Raw genomic sequence first — 8050 nt, 5'->3', positions numbered from 1 at the left:
CGCTTAACTGACTGAGCCACCCAGGCGCCCCGAAATAAGTTCTTCTATACCTTAAATTTCTTGTGAGGCTTTTGGGGAACAGTGCCCTTAAGATTCTTAGAGGACCTTGCTAGTTTGAAAGGATCATATTTGATATTTTTGAGGACTTAGTAAAACTTTACAGTTGTATCTGTGGTTTCCTGGCTGTGCTCTGGATTCAGTCTTCGCCCAGAATCCATTTCTTAATTGTAGCACTGTTTGCCTTGTGATACATCTAGGGATGAGAGAGGAGAGAATTTTATTTTCAAACCCAGTAAGTCCTGGCTTCTTTATATTTAACAGTTCCTTTTCATCTTATCTCTCTGCTCTTGGATTTCATTGGAAGCAGCAAAAGAAGCCAGTCGGCACTTTGAACAGTCTGCCTGTACATCTCCTTATCTGGATCCTCCAACTCATTAGGGACATCTTTTATTTTCCATGTTGCCACAGGCAACAGCATTGCTAAACTGTCTGCCTTTAGTGAGTAAGGTCTCTTTCTTCCTGCTTCCAACAGCTTTCTCTCGGCTTTCCTTTAGGCCCTCCCAGCAGCCTCCTTGAGGGACCCGAGGCTTTCATTCACACTCTCCTTAAGGTCCTTCCTGCTGCCTCATCCAAAAACACACAGTGGAGAGTGAAGGGAATGAGGCCAGATCCTGCGGGGCCTTATCTCATCGTAAGGACTTGGGGTTTTACTTTGAGTGAGAAGAGAAACCATTGGAGGATGTTGAACAGAAGCATAAAGTGATCTGATCTATGTTTTAAAAGAATTCCTTTCAATGCACAGGCAGATGGAGGGATACCATTAAAGGAGTTGTTTAAGAAATCCAGGTGAACTGCAATGACCGCTTGGATCTGGGAGTGGTGAGAATTTACCTGATTCTGTTTATATTTTCAACATAGAGCCTACAGGATTTGCAGATGGATCAAAGAGATGCTAAAGAGGTTTTTTTTTTTTTTTTTAAAGATTTTATTTATTTATTTGAGAGAGAGAATGAGATAGAGAGAGAGCATGAGAGGGGGGAGGGTCAGAGAGAGAAGCAGACTCCCTGCTGAGCAGGGAGCCCGACATGGGACTCGATCCCGGGACTCCAGGATCATGACCTGAGCCGAAGGCAGTCGCTTAACCAACTGAGCCACCCAGGCGCCAGCTAAAGAGGTTTTGACTGGAGCCCATGGAAGAGTGTTGCATCTTGCCTGGAGATGCAGGAGACTGTAGGAGAACAGATTTTTCTAGGAGGGAGTAGAGTCATCATTTCCCTTTTGGACATGTAAAGTTTGAGATTCTAGTAGACATTTAAGTGGAGATGTCAAGTAGGCAGCTGGATTCAGAGGACAGTTGTGGTCTGGCTATGCATTGGGAGTTGTCAATACTTAGATGGAATTTAAAACCATGAGCCTTGATGTAAGATGTAAGCTTGGGGTGATCTAGCCTTCCTCCTGCTTACGGAGATAATGAGCAACCAGCAAAGGACATTGTGAAGGTGTGTGTGACAGGTAAGGTCAGAAGAGAAGCCAGAGGGACAGGTGTCCTAGAAACCACATGACCAATGCATTTGAAGAAAGTGGGTGAAGACTCTGCATCCATCACTAGATTTAGCAGTAGGTGGTGGAGTGTGTTCTAAAGTGGGTTCAAGAGGGGAAAGAGCAAACATAGTGTAGAATAACTTTTCCCCCCAGAGATTTATTTTAAAGTGCAGAAGTGAAATGGGCAGATAAAGGGTCAAAAAGACATTGTTTTTCGTTTGTTTGTTTTTAATTACAGGAGAAATAAAGGCATGTATTGTGCTAGGAATGATTTTATAGAAAAGGAAACTTTTGTCCTGGATAGACAGCAGAAAGTTGCTGGAAATGTGTTCCTGAGTTGATGAGAAGGGATGGGATTTATTGGAGCAGGGACCCCTCATCCATAGTAATAGAAGACAGGATGCTGCCCCAGAGGCAGGCAGGTTGGGTAGATGTCCTAAGACATGCACATTGTCTTCTGTTGCTTCAAGTCTCCATGAAATAAGCATGATCATCAACCGAGAGTGAGAAGAGTGGGGGAGAAAGTGGGAAGGAATTATCTAGGTAAGTGAAAGAATAAAATGTGGTAGGATTCTCAGTCCCTTTGGGTTATTGATGATGAATTTAAAACAAGCGCATTTATGGTGGTGCAGTCTGAATCTCCAGTTCTGACCAGCCTGTCAGGTGCTGGCATGGAGAAGGCAGAGAGTTGTGGGGTTTTTTCGGTGGCTGTTCTGGAGGGAAGATTGTGAGAGAGAAATGAGGAAGATGGAAAGTGACACTACAATGGATCGTGAGGGAAATGGGGACCTGGGTGGGGGTGGGAAGGAGGGACTGTGAAAAGCTGGTAGGATCACTGAATTTTGTGTCCTGGTGGGATCGGAATTGTAGAGGGAGTGAGCTGAGAAAAGAGGAGTTGGGTAGTTGAGGGTTAGAATCTTGAAACTAAGGGTTATACCGATCTAGACAATGCTCCAGAGAGTGGTTTGACCTGAGGTTAACATGGAAGGGGGTTCAGTTCCTTGGATATTCTGTTCTGTACCTCTGGGCAACTTGTTTATATACTCAGTGTTTCAGTTTCCTTATTTGCAAAATGGCAATTATAGTATTTCCTACTTCATAGAGTTATTAAGAGGATTAAATGAGTAAATACATGCAAAGTCTTCGGTGCTTGGCACATGGTAAGCATTTAATAACTGTTGGCTATTACTACTGTTCTTTCTTTTTTTTAATCATTATTTCTATAACTCTTAGACTGGTGCCAGGGTCCATGGTTGAGAACTGAGGACCAGTGACACTTCATGCAGAGCCAGATGATCCAACAGTGATACACTGGAGTCTACTTTAATTGAAAAAGGAAGCCCAGTTAAAACCTACCCTCTCCCCAGCCCCATGTAGATTGTCCAGTGACAGGCCCTTGTTTTTGTTCCTGCTGTGTGTTAGCTTTGTTATGGTGGTTTTACCTGAGAATCTAAAGCCTCTGTGATTCATACCAAGGAGCAGATTAAAACCATGTCCTGTTAATGTTGCTTAGAGGTCACGGGGTCTGTCTACAGAGACATTGGAAAACGCACAAATAACTATCACCGCAGTCCTGGATTTCTTGGAACATATGTGCAAATTATGTTGAGTCCTATAACTCCCTAGGAATGAACTGTAGTGTCATTTTTTTTTTTTTTTGAGATCTTTGTGGTTCTGTTGTCCCCTCAGGATGGTCAACTCTTTTTATACTACTCCCTTAGATCAAGAGATGGCTTTTTTTATACTGACAAAAACTATGTGTGCTTTTAAAGCCTTTTTTTGATCTCCAGGAAACATTATTAAGTATCATTGTAGCATTCTTAAATTCTCCAAAGGAGAATCAACATTACAGCCAGTGTGAAATAAGATGCAGCAAAGCCTCTATTACTTTACGCTGTCCTTGCTTTCTCTAAAAATTTGTAGGGCTTATTGTACTGTTAGAACTCTAGGACACTCCAAAAGAACATTTGTCAAATGAAAGGTTGCACTGTGAATTTAATATGTATCTTTTGAAGGTTAGGATATTGATTTACTGGACAGTGTTAGAGTTTTAAAATCTAATTCCGAGCCTGTTACCTAGGAAATTGATGAAATTGAGACATTATCAGCTAAGGTGGCTGAAAGACGCTCAGGGCATTTAGCCAAGACTGTCAGGGAGTGAGAAGGAACTTGTGTCTGTCTGTCAGTTCTTCCCAGGTTCCATATGTGCTGTTATTAAGATTGACAAGACTGAAAAGGTAAGGACACCTAACTGCTTGCATCTTGCACCCTGGCAAAGGGCCAGGGCCAAGGAGGGCTACTGTCTTGATTCCATAGTGATTGGGTGTTGGGTTGCAGTCTGTTCACATTCTCCTGTGTTAGGAAGCTGTCTGTAGAAATCAGGAAGAGAGAGTGGGCTCCATTTTGGCTAATTGTTATCATCTTACAAAGAAGGATCTAATCCAGCTTGTGCGGTTATACAAATTACAGGATATAAGTTTGAAATAGCAGGGTTGGGGGAAGGTAGGGGGAAAAGTGATTGAGAGACTTTTCTAGAGAATGAACTGCTTAAATGTTGAGAGAGAATGAGAGAGATCAGGCTGTTTCTCTTGTGACCATTGAGGTAGACAAGATGGCTTCATCCTAAAGTGTAATTCAGAAAAGCCATTCTGTAGCCCAGCACCACAATGGGCGGGGCTCTGCTCTCCACAGCTCCCTCTTGCCCCATCCAGGGCAGATGAAAAGACTGAATGGACCTTTTCTCTTTCTGGAAGTCCTCTATGAACATGATTTCTTAGCCGATGTCTGTTAGCTATTGGGCAGCACAGATTCCAATGTAGTACTCAGCTATAAAGGACTTGGAGTATTACGTTCTGTGTTGTCACTTAATAATGCTCTTAAATTTTAAAAATGCATTTGCTTTATGAGCTGTTGAGTTGATAGACATCATCTTTATAAGAATTTAAGGCTCTATTCTCTGTTTCTGTATTTTGGAGAAGTTTTTTAAGTCATGAACCGCTGTTCGAAGTTTTTCTGTTCAGCGATATGCCTTCCTACACTCACCCTGCAGAGCTAATGTTTTTAGTCCATCATTTTATTATCTCATACGTATTCATCTCATACACACTATTCTCTCATTTAGCATATTGTGTTGTAATTCTATGTCTGTGTCTCCTGCTAGGCTGTGAGTGCCTCAGGGCTGGGTCTTGGTTTCCCACCCCCCGCATGCCCCAGGACAGGGTCTGACCCAATATAGAAAGAACCTGTACAGTGGGTATTCCATAAATGTTGAATGAATTATATCCCAGGTTTAGAGCCTAGATACATTTTAGATGTAGGCCTTAAAACTGGGGTATTGTGTTGGGATGCCTGGGTGGCTCAGTCAGTTAAATGTCTGCCTTCGGCTCAGATCATGATCCCAAGGGCCTGGGTTGGGCCCGGAATTGAGTCCCGCATCATGCTCCCTGCTCAGCAGAGAGCCTGCTTCTCCATCTGCCCCTCCCCTCGTGCTCTCTCTCTCTCTCAAATAAATAAATAATAAATAATTAAAAAAAAAAACTGGGGTATTGTGTTCACTGGAAAATTCTTATGCCTTTTTTACTTTTTGTGGGGTAGCCGCCTGCTGTGCTTCGTGGTGACAACATATGTGCTGTGTTTGATTGCTTGTTGATAATGAGCAGTGACAAGGCCATCATAGTATGACTGCTTGGTTCCAAGGTTCTTTCTTTCCCTTGGTTGAGGGTAAGTAGGTTTTACATTTTAAGATGTTAGCTTATGAAACCTGGTGGCTCATGTTTATTATTTATGTTCTGGGGCATTTATCACTGTCTGACCTCTGTAACCCCTGGCTTCCATTTGGATCAAATGAGATTTGTGCGTGGTGAGCGCTGGATTGACGCCTAGCAGATCTAATGTGCAGTGAGCTGATTGAACAGCCTTTGACTGTCCTGATTCCCTTTTTGGCTGCAGAATTGTAATTTCTAACTCATCTCAGAATCTTTATTACACTTTTTCAATGCACAAATCTGATTGCTCTCAAGGAAAGAGATCTATTTTAAAATTACATAGATTATTATTAATGGGAAATTTCCCCCCGTTAACCAATCTTTATTCCATTTAGTTAAAAGCTCCTGGTGTTTGTTTATTTATTTGTTTCCTAAGTAAGCTCCACACCCAGTGTGGGGACCAACATTGGGCTTGAACTCAAGACCCTGAAATCAAGACCTGAGTGGAGATCAAGACTTGGGACACTTTAACCGACTGAGACCCCCAGGCACGTACCCTGTTTTTTTTGGTTTTGTTTTGTTTTATGACTTAAAAACATTCTGGAGGCAAAGCAAAACAAAAAATGAATTGGTTTAAAGAATCTATAAAGTTTGTTTTCTAGGGATGATGATGTTAGGAGAGAGGAGGAAGCGCTCTTCCAACTTCTGTTTCTTTTTAGTTTCAAGCTGAGATTAGACAGAAAGTAGTAAGACCAGGGGCCTATTCCATACCCTCCTTTCCTGTCCCAAGCACTTAGTGAGGCTTCATGTGTAGGTGTGATGTAAGGGCTGAAACGAAGGCCTAATACCATGTGTACCTTGACCTCTAGAAGAGCCTCTAATGGCCACTAACCCTCCCGAACCTCAGCTGGCTGACACCTTGCTTTTAGCCTTGGAGCAAAGAAACCAACTGATCTACAGAACTTGGGCAGCAATAGAAACCTGATGCAAGGGTTTATGGTTATTTGTATGTGTTTTCCTTGGTTTTATCCTCTTCGGAAAAATCCAGGAATAGTCAGACCTTTTTACTGAACATAAATGGCAAGACACATTCCATCCACCTGTTTCTATGTCATCGGAAGCATCCATTGCTTTATATACTTAAAGGGAAAGGGTCTGTTCTGTGTCCAGCACACAGCTTAACATTTGGATTGATTTTCCTCTATTTGGATGAATTAGTGTTTCACTAGGATCCATTATTATTTTTTTTACTTATTTTTTAAGATTTTATTTGTCAGAGAGAGAGAGAGAGAGCACAAGCAGGGGGAGTGGCAGGCAGAGGGAGAAGCAGGCTCCCTGATGAGCAGATGAGCAAGGAGCCTGATGTGGGACTCGATCCCAGGACCCTGGGATCATGACCTGAGCCGAAGGCAGACACTTAACCGACTGAGCCACCCAGGTGTCCCCCTAGGGTCCATTATTTTCACACCAAAACCACATCTTTAATCACTGTGGGCTCTGAAAGCACTTCACAGATTACAGCCTCTGCTTCAAATACCTTTATTTTAAAAGTGAGTAATTCTGCACCTTTAAAAAATGAGAAATGATAAGAACCAGAATAATGAACATTACAAGTTGCTACATTTATATATATCGGATACTTTACCTTTTTAAAAAGTTGAGAAATGGAAATTGCTGTATGAGTGGCAAATAGCAAAGATGATGTATACAGGGAGAGGTCAGTAATGTAACAAAATCTTACAATATAACTATGATGTACATTTAGTGTGAATAATCGTTACATAGTTAGGAATAAGTGGTAAGGGGATTGTGTAAGGTATTATAATTACACTGTATAATCACTGCTATTGTTATACAACAGAGCAAGTAATTCTGCCCTCAGTGCAGGGGCAGGGAAAGGGGAACTGGGCAGGAAGATTCTCTTGGACTCTTCCTCGACCTTTGATTCCTGACCCGGAGGTGTCAGGGGAGTGTGAATGTTTTCACCACAGCAAACACAAGGGTGCTGGGAATAAAGTGGTTCAAGGTGGGCCAGATCCTACTCCCTACTATGAGAATTGCCCCTTCTTCATTTAGGAATATGTGAAAATGGAAACTGGTAAGTTTGGCCCTTGGGATCTCCAGCTCTTGACCCACAAGGCACAGGAATCCTTGTGTACTTCAGTGGAATCCCTGATGCTCCCCCCTCTGTGCTTCCTTATTTCTCCCAGATGGAGGAACAGGGCTGAAGGATTATTGTTCCTTGTGTGTGTGTGTGTGTGTGTGTGTGTGTGTGATTTTATTTCACAAAGGTAAGATGTAAAGGAAGATATCTTCCCAGGACCAAAAATTCTCCCATTACTGTCTGAAGTTCTGTTCCTTAGAGATTAACTTGAATTCATAAGCAAGTACCTTTGATTGGCTAAAGATGTTTAATAAGAATGACCCTCACACTTTAATAATAATGATCACTAGCATGTGCTGCATATGTAGTATGGAACAGGGACTATTCTAAAGACTTTGTAGGAATTAATGTATTAATCCGCACAGTAAGCCTATGAGGAAGGTTTGGAGAAGTCCAGAAACTTGTTCCAAGTTCCATGGTGATGACGAGGGGAGAGCCAGGACTGAATCCTGCTGGGTCTGCTCTGGGACTCTGACCCTCAGCCACTGTGCCGAGTTGCGTTTCCTGGATACTTAATGAGGATTTGATTTAATTTGCTTTCTTCCAAATGTCTAGCAGTGCTACCTATAAGGGATAGGATAGGAAGTGAAGAGGGTGAGGACATTGGAGGAGGAGAAATGACTGTAGGGCACTTGTGATG

The 8050-nt window shown here is 42.3% G+C and overlaps 1 protein-coding gene across 2 annotated transcripts in view; it reads left to right on the top strand.

The window, feature by feature from the left end:
• Positions 1-8050, top strand: part of EPB41L4A (erythrocyte membrane protein band 4.1 like 4A) — a 105065-nt gene that overhangs the window by 44328 nt on the left and 52687 nt on the right. The window lies entirely within an intron of this gene.

The sequence above is a fragment of the Leptonychotes weddellii genome, chromosome 7 (assembly GCF_054177405.1).
Source record: "Leptonychotes weddellii isolate Sample4059 chromosome 7, ASM5417740v2, whole genome shotgun sequence".
In the NCBI taxonomy this organism is placed as follows: Eukaryota; Metazoa; Chordata; class Mammalia; order Carnivora; family Phocidae; genus Leptonychotes; species Leptonychotes weddellii.
This window is presented reverse-complemented; position numbering and strand designations above follow the sequence as displayed.